Source organism: Culex pipiens, chromosome 1, assembly GCF_016801865.2.
Source record: "Culex pipiens pallens isolate TS chromosome 1, TS_CPP_V2, whole genome shotgun sequence".
In the NCBI taxonomy this organism is placed as follows: domain Eukaryota; kingdom Metazoa; phylum Arthropoda; class Insecta; order Diptera; family Culicidae; genus Culex; species Culex pipiens.
In genome coordinates this window covers 121740241-121757987 of record NC_068937.1, presented here as the reverse complement: position 1 = coordinate 121757987, position 17747 = coordinate 121740241, and the positions used below count along the sequence as shown (strand labels likewise).

Below are 17747 nucleotides of genomic sequence, written 5' to 3'. Positions count from 1 at the left end.
AAAGGTGAATATAATAATGAGTCTTTTTTTGTTTAATAAATAAAATTTATAAGAAAATATCTAAGGCGCAAAGCATTTTGCGGATGTGTAAACAAAAATTTTAACTATTTTCCCTGCCAAATTATTGCTGTTATATGCCGAATACAAATTTTAATGCTTTGAAATGCTTATCGATTACTAATTTCCACAATTAAATCTGAATTTCTAGACCAAAATTTGATATGTTTACAATTTCTGGAATTCCCGGTACAAAATAAGAAAAATCCCGGGATTCGGGAATTCCCGGTTTTGGAAAAATCCCGGGATTTTTGTCCCGGGAATTCCCGGGATGGACGCACTACTTTCCGCCAAGCTGTGAAGTTTACCATGACAGCTGGGAAAGTTTCTCTCCATGTTACACATCTCACATATCTAAGCAGTTCTCTACGAAATCTTTTTTTATTTATTTTATTTTTTTTTATTTTTTTTATTTTTTGTATATTTTAATCCGGCTGAAACTTTTTCGGTGCCTTCGGTATGCCAAAAAAAAAAACATTTTGCATCATTAGTTTGTCCTTAGAATTTTCCATGCAAATTTCCATTCAAATTTGGCAGTAATTTTAAAATACAAAAAAAATCGAATGGCCGAAATCTCAGGGAATTCCTCATCTCTCTTTTTTATTTCTAGATTCTTGAAAACTCCTCAAAATTTAATAGTTAAGGTCGTTTGAAAAACACTCAAACAAATAAAAAATGAATATTTGGTTTATTTGACCCTTTTTTTAACAATCTCGGATAAGTCTTCTGAAACCTCGAAATCTTATATTTACTGAAACTTGTTTTTTTTGATAATGTATCAAGTTTAAAGGAAATAAACTTTCACAATGCACAATACAGTCCAGACTCGACAGTTATCCGAAGTTTCGATTATCCGAAGGTTTGTATGGGACTTCGGATAATCAAATCATGAACATTTTTTTTTTCGTTTTTTTTTTCTTTTTGCATCAAATTTGGATTCTGCGACCTCATTTGAGTAAAAATTTTAACCATTTAAATGCCTATCAAACTACCGAATTCATTTTTTCAACATTTCATCACAATTCTAAATCACTTTAGGTAACATTAGGGGCATACATACAAAAATAAGACAACGAAAAAAATGTGAAATTTTCCCAAGGTCTTCGAATAATAGAGCCTGGACAGCATTTTTAAAATCCAAAAAGCATTTTTTTAAAACTTTCTATTAAATTTTCTATCTTTTTACAAAATTAGGGTGGCCTTAAGCCGGGAAAGTCGGGAATCCGCTAAAATTCGAGAAAAATCGGGAAAACGTCGGAAATTTGTGATTTTTCGTCAAAAAGTCGGGAAATCTGATCAGATTGGTTTAAAATTATTTTTAAACTTTTGAATAATTTTGTATAATCCTCAAGAACATGGCATGATTGGGATGGCATACATTGGACAATGATTTTCATTTTTTTTTTATGAATCAAAAGATATTCATTTATCTATGATCTGTTTATGACTGTGTGATTTTGTCACAGTGCATGTTAAACATTTGAAAAATAAAACGTTTTCAGCATTAGTTTGGCAGTTTTTCTTGTGGTAAATATTTTCGAATATAAAATTAAATTCATTGATTCCTTGTCAAACTAATTTTCCAAATATTTGATTGCATTTAAAGAATTGTGAGTTTTGGTCAATTACTATGGATAAAGCTTAATTTTCATTTATTGATTAACTGGAAAAAATATCAACTGTCAAATAAAATTTAACGATTTTTGTTTTTAAAGAAAAATGGAAAAACATAATTCGTCTGTTGTGTGCTATCTTGTGACAACGACCATTTAGTACTATTCGAGAAAATCGATTTTTAAAGTTTGATGATAAATATTTTCAAGACTATGAATGATAGAGCCAAACTTTTTGAAGCAATCGGCTCGTATACTATCGCTTAACAAACGCTCCAAGTTTCAACTAATTTTGTTACACCAGTTAAAAGATATAGTAAATCTGAAAAGCACGTGTCACAAGTGTGTTTCGAAATTAAAATTGTACTACGTGTCACAAGTGTGCACAGAATTCCCATACAAACTAAAATAGGCTTAAATCAATAGTTCAACCGACTTAATCAGTATATTTTCAAAAACAAAAGATTGCATTGCCTTTTAAAGTGTGTATAAACATAAATTTGTGAAAAACAAGAAATTTTTTCCACATTTTCCAACGTGTCACAAGTGCGCACGATAATTTTGATGATAAATTGGTCTATGTCACAAGTGTGTATTGCGATATCCGGGAAACGGAAGCGAGTTCCCAAAATCGGGTTAAAGCATCTTGTATTACTACAGACGTGTTTGTTGAGCATCGCAAAACGTCATCATTAACTCATTTTCGACCAAAATGGTCTATGGGGTCTATGTCACAAGATAGAACACAGCAGCAGACGCAAAAACAAGAAATCTTTGTTTAGTTATTTGAAAATGTGGTTAAAGATTTTGTTCACTTCAATCATTTCGCATCAAATGAGTGGTAAACATGCAATCCATGACAAAAACTTTAAATAAAATTTGCAGCAGTCTTATACCATGTTTCCTTTAAAATTTAGTAAATTTGGATTCTTAATTTTTGAATCAATTTTGATTTTTTTTTCATTGAAACATGAAATTTTTCAATGAAAAAAAAAAAAATCAAAATTGATTCAAAAATTAAGAATCCAAATTTACTAAATTTTAAAGGAAACATGGTATAAGACTGCTGCAAATTTTATTGAAAGTTTTTGTCATGGATTATGGGTAAATTAAAAAATTTGAAGTATTTTCAAAAAATGCTACATATAGGTAATATTTTAGTACAGTCCAGGCTAGATTATCCGAAGTACTCGGAATAAATTAACTTGGGTTAAGGCCATTGCATTTTTTGGCAATGTTTTCAATCAAAATACATATAAATAAATTTTCAAACACATTCTGTCAACACTGCCCCGGCAGCAGCCGGAAAACTCGGAAAAACTCAAAACAATCTCTCTCGCATTTCCCGCTCTCTCTCTCTCACTCTCTTTAAGGCCCATCCACCAGGCCAGGTGTAGATAACAATCACCGTTGAGCTACTCCGCGTTGGTCGGCGGCGTCGGGTTTTCCGCCAACACTCTCTCCTACACACACACACACACACACGCTGCTCACCCACACAACGTCCTCACGCCGCAGGAGGACATCCCGACCAGGGAGTGAGAGCAAGAGAACCACCGCAACCGAGACTTCAATATGTTCCGATGTGCCGTCGTCAGTCTTTCGGTACAGTTGGCACGGTTCGGTCGCGGTTTTTCACACTCCACCAACTACGGTGTGGACAGGCAACCCAGCGTGCGTGCGTGGTCCGTGTGGCCCCAAGTCAAGTGTCGTCCCTGCTGGAGTGGTGTCTCGTTCCAGCGTTGTGTCATCTCTTGCCTCGACACGAGAACCAGGAGCGGGAGTTGGTTTCTACAAAGTGGCCAAAAAGTGTCAACTTTCCCAGGGATCAAGCTACGGGATCCAGATATCCGGAATTCATCGGTAAGACCGCGGACAGTTGCGGGTCCAGGGTCACTGCAGCAGCGGCAGCATCGGCTCGGCGGTTTGACAGTGAGGAAAAACTCAAGGAAAATTCGATCCGACAAAAGAGGAGAGTAGGAGGGGAAGGCGAAGAACAAGTCAAGTGTGGGAGGTGTTTGTGGGTGGGGGTTGGTGGTGGTGGTGGTGGTAGTCTGAAAGAAGAGCAGGGAGCGGACCGGGAGGAGAGTCTCGGCAAAAGTGTTGTATTTTGCTCCCGGTTTTGACCGACGTCGCCGTCGTCAGGCAGAAGTGGAATAGAATTTTGTTGTTGTGTGTTGTGCTCGTCGAAGGGGATGTGACCAATTTTTGATTTTCTTGTCCCTGTTTTTTTTTTATAAGAGAAAACGGAAAAGTATTTGCAACGGTCTAAGAAAGAAATCAAAAATATTATACAAATTTGGCACAGTCCTATGTCTCAAGCTTATGCCCAACATTCAAAAATGTTCAAAAAAAGTGTTTGTAGCCTTTCAAAAGATTTGTCTTGTTTTAAAATTTTTAAAATTTCCCAAAGGTTTCATTTTTATACATTGAAAATCGAAACAATAGTTTTTTTATATATCCAGAGTTGAAAAACGAAGGCTTAGCCTTCGGTCCTAGAAGGTCGTAAAATTAAGCTTAAATTGGTGATATTATTGTTCGCAACGATAAAGCTTATTTTTCTGAATATAATAACTTTTTTTACGAACGCAATTTGGGCCATTCCTGACAGAAAGCATCCTACTTATCAGTTCGTTCCAAGGGGACCATAGTTAATCCATCGTAAAATGTTGCTTTGCCATTTTTTTAATATGCATGGAATTGGGTACTAAAGCCCTATGTCAATTTTTATTTACAACGGTAAAAACACGATAAAAAACCATTTCTGATCACTTTTTTTCATTTTAAAGCAAAAAAAAAAAATTTGCAAGACAACATTTTTTTTATGTATCAACTATGGTCCCCTTGGAACGAGCTGTCAAGTAGGACCTTTTCTGTCAAGAAGGACCGCGAAGTTAATTTTTCAAAATTGATTTAAAAATCCATTTTAAACTCTTTGTGGTCGTACAAAGGGTCATTGTACTCAGAAAAATAAGCTTTATCGCTGTAAACAATAATATCAGCAATCTAAGCTTCATTTTAGGACCCAATTGTGTTTTTTTAATCTTGTTTTTTTTATTATTATTATTAAACATGAAAAATGACGTAAGGCTTTAAGACATAATTAGATGACACGGAGAAAAACATTTTTTCTCAAAATTTCTACTTCAAGAGCCTGTTTTTCAGCAAGCAGTCCGATCAACAGAGTCAAACAAAAAAAATGTGGGAAATTTTCTCAAAATTTATGTCAAAAATCAGGGGGCAAAAAAATTGTTCTAACAAAAAAGCTGAAAATTATTTGAAAGGCATTTTCCTGCGTAATTAACTCTATTCAGCAAGTTTGGGCTAATTAAAACATATTTTTAATATTTTATTTATTTATTTTGTAAATTTCCGATGCTTGGCAGTACGCTAAACAACTGGAAAAAGTTAGTTGGTGTTAATATGGTTAATCAATATTTTTTTGTCTTCTTTTCGACTTAAGTTAGAGCCGAGAGACATAAACTTCACAATATTTACAACGATCTAACTTAAAACGGTGCGTTTTATGAAAAAAAAAGTTACTTAATCAACCTTTTGGAGGTTGGTGCCTTCCTCTGATTTACAGAGTAATTCATATTAAACATATCCAAAAATTTCGGAAAAAGAATATTTTTAATTCAATTTCAGGTTTTTATCCCATATAAAACAATCATATAAAATATAAAACATATAAAAAATCAAAACAAAAAATTTAGTCCGTTTACCTATTTTTATGAAAAATTCTAAACATGCTCATATATCATCACCCCGCAATATTGTATGAAGGCTGCGCTGAAGTGTAAAAATTTAAAAGCAACCTAGAAAGCAGTTTTACTAAGCCATTTATATTAATTTCTCCTCAGCCAAATTTATTTTTTTTTAATTTGGCTGAGGAGAAATTTACAGTATGTAAAAAAAGTATTTACACCCCTTGGGCACTATGCACATTTTGTGATGAAACATGTAAAAAATTTAAAGTTTTATAGGAACCTAGTACTACGTTTTGTTCAGAAACTCATGCCAAACATTTTGCTACAAAAAGCTCATGAAAAGGTGATTTCTATAAAAAGTTATATAACAAATACTATTACGAAAATAAAAAAGGTGCAAAAAAAGTTTGTACACCTTTCGAAAAATTAACATAAATAATGTTATTTGTTGACAAATCACCATAAATCCAGTCTCCCAACTCCAAATAGGCATCCTTGACTGATTAAAAAAATAATTTGGATTGAATATAAAGTTTACTAATTACTTAGTATAAAAGTTTATATAACTCTGGAAATTCTATATAAAACTGATCTAAACTTAATTTTGCAAACTTTTAATTCAAATAAAAGTTAATATATTACCATAGAATTGCTAAATAAACATTTTGGAGTGGGTATAACACCGTTTTGGGGGTATTTGTATCGATAGAATAGATTTTTCGTTGGAATTTCGTACCAACCCGGAATTACGTCGTAGGAAAATCCGCCGGCATCCGAACCGGTCCACGATTCACAAGTCAACCTATGTGGAATCGGAAAGGGCATAAAATTTCCGATCTTTTGATACCCAAACATCTAGGTTTTCTTTAAAACCTACGTTTTTAAATACCTGGGCAAAAAGTAAGTTTGATCCACGAGAACAAAAATTACGAAATTCCATACATTTTTGGCAGGTTGCTCAAACGAAACCATAACAACGTTTTTGCTTAGGTATTTAAAAACGTAGGTTTTAAAGAAAACCTAGATGTTTGGGTATCAAAAGATCGGAAATTTTATGCCCTTTCCGATTCCACATAGGTTGACTTGTGAATCGTGGACTGGTTCAGATGCCGGCGGATTTTCCGACTACGTAATTCCGAGCTGGTACGAAATTCCAACGAAAAATCTATTCTATCGATACAAATACCCCCAAAACGGTGTTATACCCACTCCAAAATGTTTATTTAGCAACTCTATGGTAATATATTGACATTTAGTTGAATTAAAAGTTTGCAAAATTAAGTTTAGATAAGTTTTATATGGAACTTCCAGAGTTATATAAACTTTTATACTAAGTAGTTAGTAAACTTTATATTCAATCCAAATTATTTTTTTAATCAGTCAAGGATGCCTATTTGGAGTTGGGAGACTGGATTTATGGTGATTTGTCAACAAATATTATTATTTATGTTAATTTTTCGAAAGGTGTACAAACTTTTTTTGCACCTTTTTTTATTTTCGTAATAGTATTTGTTATATAACTTTTTATAGAAATCATCTTTTCATGAGCTTTTTGTAGCAAAATGTCTGGCATGAGTTTCTGAACAAAACGTAGTACTAGGTTTCTGTCAACATTAAATTGTTTAGATGTTTCATCACAATATGTGCATAGTGCCCAAGGGGTGTAAATACTTTTTTTACATACTGTATATAAATGGCTAAGTAAAACTGCTTTCTAGGTTGCTTTTAAATTTTTACCCTTCAGCGCTTTGTAATGTACATGGGTTTCGCCAGTTTGATGATTCCATTCCATTCCAAACATTCTTTGAATCTGGAAATTTATGTTGTGTGTTTTTTTTTCGTTCTAAATAAATATTATTATTAAACTAAATACTCAAAAACTATCAATAAAACATAACAAAATGTAATGAAATCGCAATTCTGGATTGTATTTTTGGAGGTTTTTTTTGTTGCTTTTTGGATGTTTTTGAAACCACCTTGATTCAGGTGTATTCAAAAAAAGCCCAAAAAGTAAAAAAAATAGTTTATAGGACCTAGATTTCAAATTTCCCTTCACATTTTAAAATATTGGTCATACTCCCCTAGTGGGCACAAACATACCACTCTCCGCTCTGTTTTACCCAAAACTCTGCGGCAGCGGCGCGAGAGTGTGTATGTGGGAAGAAAAGCGTTGAGCATAATTCGGAAAACTCTCTCTCATCCTTGCCAGTTTGCTTGGATAGCTGCGATCAAACATTGTTTTCGTTGCAGGCACCGCGACAGTCGGAAAAGACAGTAACAATCGGAAGCAATCATACGAGTTAAGTTTGTGTGTGTGTGCGGTTGCGAATTGTGTTGGTGGTAAACAAAAATAGTGTCAGGAAGAGGAAGAAGAAGGGGAAGAGCTTCGATTAGTGGCCGATCGAAGATCCAGTGTTTGCTGTAAATTTAAATTTTTGATGTGAAATTGGTATGCCCTTTGCCCACGTGTGGAACGTACAGAAAAGCTAAGAATAACTGAGTTACTAGGGACCTGGGTCCTTTAATTTTTAAACAAACGCCAACCCAGAAGAATCGCGTGGTAAGTGAATATTTTCTGTAAACATTTTATTATTAAACGGAAAGCCACGCACAAATTCTGCCGCACATTGTGTGATTTGGGTTTAAAAATAACTGCCCCAAAATGCGCGCACCAGCGCTAATTCTCGGCCTGGGTTCCGATAAAATCTGCCGAAATGGCCTCTAAAAGTAGGAGTACGACAATGTGATTCTGACCCTAAAGTTTATTTGAAATATAAAAAAACCCAATTTAAGTATCAAGCAAAATCTTCAAAATTTCTTTCCGAACTTGAAATTCTTAAAAAACCGGGTAGTTTGACACTTTCTAGTTCAATTACCATTTGTTTTATTTCAAGTTCAAACTAATAGAAGTAAATTTAAATCCCACTTTCTACCTCAAATCAAAATAACAACACGTTCTCCTTACCTCGTCACTGAGCATTCCAACCTGACCATCGACTAAAACCCGGCGTACAGCAATCCGTTCGGTCAAAGCTTTCCCGGTTTGTGAGGACATGGCCACCACGGCAGGCAGGTGGTGATTGGAGTTCTAATCACGCCGTCGACCGTCGTTCGTTGGTTGGCCGGTATGTTTGTTTTTACGACTTTTATGGTTCTAATGTCCCGATGGTAATGCCACCCGCCGCGTGCCCGGTTACACCGAGTGAGTGAGAGAGAGCGGTCATAAAACCTGTCCTTTAACCTTTGTAATGTCGGAAGTAAGGTGAGCATCACAAAATGTTATCATTTTTAGATTATTTGGCAAAAAAATTAAATAATGTTTTAGTTAATAGTTACACCAAATTATAACCACAAATATAATTTTATAGCAATCGCCATTATGGCAGGCAGCTGTCAAATGTCGTCTCCACCTATTTTTGCCAATTTTAATCGTGCCCAAAAATAACCGATGAAACCCAACACAACAAAAATGCCTCCAAGTGTCAACCTAGTTGCTGTTTCCGCCATCGACGTCGAAAACGAGTGCTGTTGTATTATTTATATTTTCATTTTCCACTACCCTCCGAGTTCTTGTTTATGGTTCGTTTTTGTTATTAATTTACACCGCAATCGCTTTTTTTTCGGTCGAAATCCATTCGCCAACCGTGGCCAAGATTTTGCTAAAAAGCCAAAACCCAATAGAAAGCTCCACCGGAAGTAAACGCCGACGATGCCGGAAGAATGGCTCTCACCTGGCCCAAATGTACGGTTGTAGACATTGAATTTTTATTGCCAATTTCGATTGCTGCGAACTGCTCCGCGCCAGAGATCGCAAAGTATGAGCGGGGCCAACAACCAGTGCGTGAACTTTGTGTAAGAGGACGAAATCGATCTGACTTTGCCGTACTTTAATGACCATATTTATGAACAGATTATGGCTCCGCCACCCACCTCTGTATGTTGGTTTGAGGGGTGTACTAATAAAATTTGGTATTTAATATTTATTAGAATCAGAAAAAAAAGGTTTCCTCGTAAATCGAAATGAATTAACTTTGAAAATATGCTTTTTTATCTGAATTTATTAAAAAAATAAATAAAATAAAAAAGAACATGCCTCGATTTCAACATTTCTAAGGCAACATTATATTAGGACTAACCCTCACCTTTTTCAACCGTTTCTTTTGAAAAACTACCTAAGATTTTAATAAAAAAAAGGTGTTGTAAAATTCATTTTATACACCAGAATACTTGCCTGGTATAACAATCATCAGTAAAAAATAAGATTTGACAACATTTTTGAACAAAACAATTCAACAAAAACTCATTTTCCCCTTTATCTATAAAAATGACTTATTCCCAAAATACATATTCGATAATTTTCAAAATTTAATGTTTTATGGGTCTGATAAATGCAGTTTTGGATGGTTATAAATCTTTAAAAAACTGTGATTTTTGAAAAGAAACATCAAACATATTTGAGAAGATCACTTTTTGCAAATCAAAAAAAAGTACAGATCTAGCCCAATATTTGAAAATGTCTTAAACGCAGTCTTTCAAAAAGTTACTCTTGATTTTTAAAATAATTCTTATAGCAAAGAACAGCAAATTTCACAGAAAAAAAAACATTTTTTTTAACATTGAAAATCAAAGCGATAGTTTCCAAGATATCACGAGTTGAAAAATGAGTGTTAATTAAATGACACTTAGAAAAACTAATTTTTCACAAAATTTATACTTTAAGAGCCTGTATCTCAGCAACTAGCAGTCCAAGTAACAATGTAATAAAAAGAAAACTGTTGGATTTTTTTCAGTTTTCAGCTTTTCAGAACTATTTCTTGCTGGAATTCTTTTCCGTCTATGATGGCCACTCAAGTCGGGAAATCGGGAAAGTCGGGAAAAAGTCGGGAATCCGCCAACATCCGCAAAAAATCGGGAAAAAGTCGGGAATTTATGATTTTTTGTCAAAAAGTCGGGAAAAGTCGGGAATTTTAGGCATACCTGTTTTAAAATTATTTTTCAACTCTTGAATAATTTTGTTTTTTTTTTAGATAAAGTTTGATTTTCAGTATTCGGAAAACTTAAATATCGAATAAAATCCAAAATTGAAAACTTTGTCACGTTTTGAAACCATGAAGAAAATATTGAAATTGCAAAAAAATAATCCAAGAAATTTTGAGTTTATTGCAAAATTGTTTAAAAAAATTGTCTCTTCAAACATTTTGCTTAAAATAAGTGGGAAAACACAAATCATATCAAACTGAATTTTCATTGAAAAAAAAAAATTAAAAGAAAAAGTAAATACTGGATAAATTGACAATTCCTTGGCATTTTTCTTAATCCTTTGATAGAATAATAACAGCAATTATGTTTAAATCGTTCTTTTATTAAAATGATGATGAAATTAAAAAAAAAAAGGAACGAAATTTTAAGTTCAGTTATCTTTAACTTTTTGTCATTTCCAGTTGAAACGAAGTATCAAAAAGTATACGTTTGCCAATTTAAAAAATAACATGGAAGTTATAAGTATTGTTGATCTTTCGATTATATTTCAAAGACTAATTGTTTGTGTTTCTACTCTGAATCATAATAATGAATTTCCATTTTTGAAGTATTTTTTTATTTGTTGTTCAGTTTCTGTATTTACAAAAATTGCCTATAGTTGGATTTTTTTTAAATTCATTTAGAATTTTTTCTCGGTGATTAGTATTGACTTTTCTTATAGAAAGTGCTATATTTGAAATCATTCGTTAGATAATAAATGCCTATTATTTGAGCATTCTAAAAAAGTCGGGAAAAAGTCGGGAATTTGAAAATGGGTTTTGAGTGGTCACCATGCCGTCATGAGGTATTTCAAAATTGCATAAATATATTTTTTCCCAAAAATTTTACCGCGAAATGCCTTTAATTTGAAAACGGTGCACAATTTAAAAAATGTTTAAAGCAAGGTTTAAAGTCTCTTTCGATTATAAATAGGATATTCTTTTTGTTAAACAAAATAAGAGATTTCTTTCCAAAAAGTTTTTTTTTTTTAATTTTATATCTTTGATAACATCTTTAAGCATAAAAGAAGCTTTTTTGAGTTTACGAAAATAAATTAAAAAAATCGAAAGTTTGGAAATGTTTCAACAATTTAATTCTTAGTAAAAAAAACGTTACTTAATCCACCTTTAGGTGGTTGGTGCCTTCCTCTCATTTATAGTGATTCCAACCCCCCTAAAGTGTCCACATGTTTATGGATCTCGCAGCACCTAAGAGGTCCTAATAAAAATAAGTGATGAGAAAAAAATATACTACCTACAGACTTTTTGTCATTGATTATACAGACACGGCCTTTGAGGAAAATGGCATCCCTCTACACGGCCTTTTCGTGGCGATCAGACCCGACCATTTGAGGTTATGTGAATTCAGACCATTTTTTAAACTGCTTGTAATTTAAGATAGGTAAGTCAGATTATGAAAATTCTTACTCCACCTAAAAGGTCTTCTCATATGCTTTCTAAAAATATATAACATGTGAGGGTTTCATGAAAAAACCACCCTTTTTACCATAATTTTAATTTAATATGAAACAGTTTTTTAACATAACTTTTTAAATACATGATAAAACTGCATGAATTTAAATAGCAACGTAGGGGACGTTAAGACGGATCGATTAAAACGATTCCGGCCAAAATCGGTTGAGCCTGTGACGAGATATTCCAGTGACATTGGTTTGGTACACATGTCTACATACAGCCAAACACACAGACATTTGCTCAGCTGGTGATTCTGAGTCGATATGTACAAATAAAGGCAGGTCTAGGAGGTCTAATTAAAAAGTTCATTTTCCGAGTGATTTTATAGCCTTTCCTCAGTAAGGTGAGGAAGGTAAAACAGTGAAATTGAAAATCAAGTTATTTTTTCTGAAAAGTCCCAATCCCACAACATTGAGAAAAAAACACCAAATTTATCAGAAAATTTCGAATATTCACATTCTTATTTAATGTGTGAAGTGTGTAAAAAAAGTTTCATCCAAATAATAAAACGATTTTTTAGAGAATTACTCACCTGCAAATGTATTTTTGAGATCAAAATTCATTCCGACAATCATAAAATTTACTTATTATCAAAATTTTACTAATTACTGCAAGAGAGATGAATGACGCTGTCTCTTTTGAAAACCTCTCTTAGCGACGATTCTTTAAAAAAGATCGTTTCGGGATCAAGCCTGTTTCATCAAGATAACCATACATTATGAAATTAAACACTGCCGTTACAGTAGCAGTACATTATTCACTTTGCACGTTCAGTTCCCACCAACTCGCTACCGGTCATAACATTAACTGCAGAAAGCGACGCTGACCGGGAGACCCATAGTCGGCCTCCGGAAGTTCATAACCACCGTAAATTAAGGATAAGCTCCTAAATACAGTGCCTGCAGGGGAGAGCAAACACCCATAACGGCGTAGTCGCCATCGTTGCAACACCTCTTCTCTGCACACTAGCCTGTCCCATTTTGAGGTCATGTCGAGGAATTTCAGGTGCTCACTTCTTAAATGATAGATTATGATGTTAGGAACAATGTTTTCTTAGACAAGAAAAAATAATAAAATACTTTCTCGCACCCCCTAGTCGATTTACTAAAAAAAGTCACTTTTTTGAACAAATTTTCTAAAATCGCTTGGAATCAATACAAAAACTGCTTCGATCAGGTGTGTATTATCTTCAAACGATAGGTTTTTGTCCATAGATTAAGATGCACTATCAATATTGGACCAAAATTTAAGTTTTTGGACTCTCCCAGGCGGATTTGTGTCGAAAAAATCGCATTTTTTCGAAACTTTTTTCAGAAATGTTTATTTAATTTAGGGTAGCCTATTTTTCCCAGTGAAACCAATGCATGCAGCTTGTAGGAAATTTCATGGCGAACATTTTTCCTTCTGAGAAAATCCAATTTCGACACTCCAGAGCCGAGATATTTGTGTTTTAGTGAGGAAAAAAGAGGCAATTTTCAAAATTCAGAAGCAAGGCCTACTAATTACACGATGTAGCAAGCATATGTCTCAAAGGTCAGGGTATGCTTTTTTATAGTAATTTTGGCCGCTGAATCCGAATCTGAAATCAAATTTCGTGTAAACAGTGATGTTTTGGAGCTACACCCTTTTGGAATGTTATTTGCGTGTTTAAGAGGCAGTTTTTGTAAATATTGCTCGGTTTGTTCTAGAGGTCGTATCGAGGTGCTCCGATTTGGATGAAACTTTCAGCGTTTGTTTGTCTATACATGAGATGAACTCATGTCAAATATGAGCCTCTACGACAAAGGGAAGTGGGGTAAAACGGGCATTGAAGTTCGAGGTCCAAAAAACATAAAAAATCTTAAAATTGCTCGCATTTTAGTAAAACTTCATCAATTCCAACTCTCTTTGATGCATTCGAAAGGTCTTTTGAAGCACTTCAAAATGAATGAGCCATAGACATCCAGGATTGGTTTAACATTTTCTCATAGCTTTTGCAAATTACTGTTAGAAATGGTTTTTTTTAAACCTCAATATCTTTTTGCAACAGTCAGCAACACCCATACTCTTTTAGTTCAAAAGTTAGGGAATTTCATGGACTATAAGCCTACGGTAATAACTTTTTGGCCAATCGAAGTTTTCCTCATAGTTTTTTGATTTTTCTAGAACAAACATTTTACAACGTTAGTTATTGTCCCATAGCGGCTGTTTTTAGTCTAACTTTTGTCATATTCGAAATCCTCGGAAAATTCAAACTTCAATGCCCGTTTTTACCCCACTTCCCTTTGTCGTAGAGGCTCATATTTGGCATGAGTTCATCTCATGTATAGACAAACAAACGCTGAAAGTTTCATCCAAATCGGAGCACCTCGATACGACCTCTAGAACAAACCGAGCAATATTTACAAAAACTGCCTCTTAAACACGCAAATAACATTCCAAAAGGGTGTAGCTCCAAAACATCACTGTTTACACGAAATTTGATTTCAGATTCGGATTCAGCGGCCAAAATTACTATAAAAAAGCATACCCTGACCTTTGAGACATATGCTTGCTACATCGTGTAATTAGTAGGCCTTGCTTCTGAATTTTGAGAAATTTTGAAAATTGCCACTTTTTTCCTCACTAAAACTCAAATATCTCGGCTCTGGAGTGTCGAAATTGGATTTTCTCAGAGGGAAAAATGTTCGCCATGAAATTTCCTACAAGCTGCATGTATTGGTTTTACTGGGAAAAATAGGCTACCCTAAATTAAATGAACATTTTTGAAAAAAGTTTCGAAAAAATGCGATTTTTTCGACACAAATCCGCCTGGGAGAGTCCAAAAACTTAAATTTTGGTCCAATATTGATAGTGCATCTTAATCTATGGACAAAAACCTATCGTTTGAAGATAATACACACCTGATCGAAGCAGTTTTTGTATTGATTCCAAGCGATTTTAGAAAATTTGTTCAAAAAAGTGACTTTTTTTAGTAAATCGACTAGGGGGTGCGAGAAAGTATTTTATTATTTTTTCTTGTCTAAGAAAACATTGTTCCTAACATCATAATCTATCATTTAAGAAGTGAGCACCTGAAATTCCTCGACATGACCTCAAAATGGGACAGGCTACTGCACACTATAAACGGGTTGTAACGAAGAACTTCCGCGTCATGCAAGGCAAATTTCCGGTTGTGATTTATTTCTGCACCCTCACCACATACGGCGCGATTACACACACCCAGTAGTGGGCTTCTTTCTTCGCGGTTGTTTCGATTCCGGGTGACGCTTCCGGTTGGCGCATTAGAGCGGTGCAAAGGGGTTGTTCCATATTCGTACACCCAAATAAAACGTCTCTGATATCGGGGTTGGCTATCAACTCATACCACATATTGACAGCTAATCTGACACATTCAATTCCTCTTCGCAGCTCTTTGTTTTAGTTCCAACAATACAGCCTCTGCAGGCAGCGTTATTACTAAGTTTGTTTGGTAGGGGTGCAGTGATAAAGATATGTAATTGCACACGGAGGAAAATCATTTCCCAAAATCGTGAACAAGCGTTCATGGAATTGGAAACCACGGACAAAGTGTTCAAATAACATGGTATGTTGTTCAAAAACGTATTATATTATTTGAACACTTTGTGGTTCCCAGTTTCGTGAACGTTTGTTCACGACATTGGGAACGGATTTTTCTCCGTGCACTCAAAGATCCTCGGTTCGAATCTCAGTTATGAAGTTAAACGCTTTGTTTCGTCTCATGTTATAACTTTATGACCAGCTAGAAATTTGTTCTCTCGTTTGGGTGTACAAATTAGAGCATGTAGAACTAGCTTAGCAAGTACGATGTTTATCGGCATTGCAGGAATTACGGCATTTTCCGGTTTTGGAAAATAAAAAAACAATGTTGAAAGCCTTCAGTATGTCGAACAAAAAACACACACCTATTAGTTATGCACATGAAGGTGATTGTTTGGTTTTTCCCGGGGTAGGCTGCACACGCCGGATTCAATCGCTGTGTTATGCACTTTTTTTTATTCATTCGTGCGGTTACGTGTCCCGCCGGAATGTACTTGTTGATGCAAAAATGCTAACCACATACACACACAAAATTTTCCGACACGTGTTTTGACGCCTCCGGAGGACGTGCACTTCGTGCAACGGGTCCTGATGGGCGATTAATTGGACGTTTTGTGCGCTAAATTGAACAACTTTGTTTGTCGATCCGTATGAATTTGAAATATTGCGCTAATTTGACATTTATTGGGACGTGTTGTTTGGTTTTTTAAACGAATGTCACAATCGAGTTACCTTGGCAGAGAGGTACTTGATAGGCTTTTTTTAAAGCCTGAAATATTTATGATTATCCTTCGAACAGCACAGATCACAGTCCATCGACCGTTGGACATAGCAAACCCTGTTGATGGCGAAAATTCTGCGTCCAACAGTTCGACGGACAATCTTGTTCTTTATCGACTTCATTTTGCTGGGCGAGATAGGGCGCTGTCTACAGCATTTTCCACTTTTGCACTTTTAAAAATCCAGATGGCAGCACTATGTAACGCAATCTCTCTATCGTTTGGAAACATAATCGCATATTGCAAATCTACAATTTCTAATCCAGAGTAATTCACGGTTACGTAATCCTGAATTACATCAATCTACAAATCCTTATAAAACTTTTTTTACAGAAAAGCATCAACTTGAACTTTAAATTCAAAAACATCAGCAAAGCAGCCCATCATAATTCGGAACTCGCTATGTTGGTTTGTTTTCGTTGTCGAAGATGGAAAATTACTGATCAGTAAGGCTACCAACTCTTACTGAGCCAAAATCCGTATACTTTACCGATATGACACCATGGTATAACAAAAACTGTCAAGGAATTATTTAGATAGGGGAACGGCATCTAATTCCAGCGTGCCTCTAATGTTGGCAGGTCAGAACTTTGAAATTCAATTAAAGCTAATTAAAAGCGTTTTCAACTGAAATCGAGTGATAAATAACTCAATGAGAAGTGAGCAAGCAAGTTTCTATCAAAAGTTTTGCAAAATTAGTTGTTTAAATAGTGAAAATCAGCAAATTGGATGGAGTTAGGAGCGAGTGCTTAACCTGCCAAACATACGAGAATTTCCCCTAAGTTTGGAATTTGGGAATTGAAAATATTTTTGTTAAACGTTTAAAGTTTACGAAATGTCAAGTTTGCTTTTACGAATAATATCGTTGTTTCTAGAGTTTTTATTGGAAAGGTCCTATAAATACAAGCACCGGCTCCGTGGCTTAATGGTTACGGCTTCTGCCTCACAAGCAGAAGGTTCAGGGATCAAATCCCGGTCGGTACCTTTGAAATTTGGATTCAGGAATTTGAACTTTGAAAATGAACAAAAACGAAAATGAATCAGGTGGGATTCGAACTCACACCTTCGGATTGGTGGTCTGGGACGCTAAGCAGTCGGCCATCACAAGGTTTTACACTCTAGTAGTGAATTGATCCGTAGTGGTGAAACAAGTTATCTACTCATATTAAATACGCGCTGATCCCTGATTTGCCTGACGGGATTGGAAGTCTAAATATAGATCGAGTTTCCTTCAGATGCTTGCTTCTATGTTCAGGCGGGGCCGAACAATGCCCAGCGAACTCGGAATTGGACCGCAAGGAGCTCTGTCATTCTGAAACGGGTCGTTGGAAGCAGCGCGAGGGCTATCACCACCTAATACCCGGGACTGAGATAAGTTGTATCAGCATTCGGCATATACAAAGTCTGATACAAATTATACTTTCCCATAATTTCGCTACCGGTTAGCGGGTATTGGATTGGACCACACACACAAAGGTCCTATAAATACAAGCACAACACAAGGTTTTCACAAGCCAAAACTTGATCTTTTATTTAATAAATATGTTTTGTAAG

General features: G+C 35.0%; 1 protein-coding gene across 2 annotated transcripts in view; it reads left to right on the top strand.

Annotated features, from left to right (window-relative positions):
* Positions 1-3261: 3261 nt before the first annotated feature.
* LOC120423823 (uncharacterized) overlaps positions 3262-17747 on the top strand; it is a 48575-nt gene continuing 34089 nt past the window's right edge. Inside the window, exon 1 of one of the 2 annotated variants that reach the window (XM_039587752.2) lies at positions 3262-3533. The gene's annotated coding sequence lies outside the window, so the exon portion shown is untranslated. Of the gene's footprint in view, positions 3534-7786; positions 7941-17747 lie in introns of those variants that run through there. The other variant, XM_052711616.1, reaches the window with a different exon arrangement.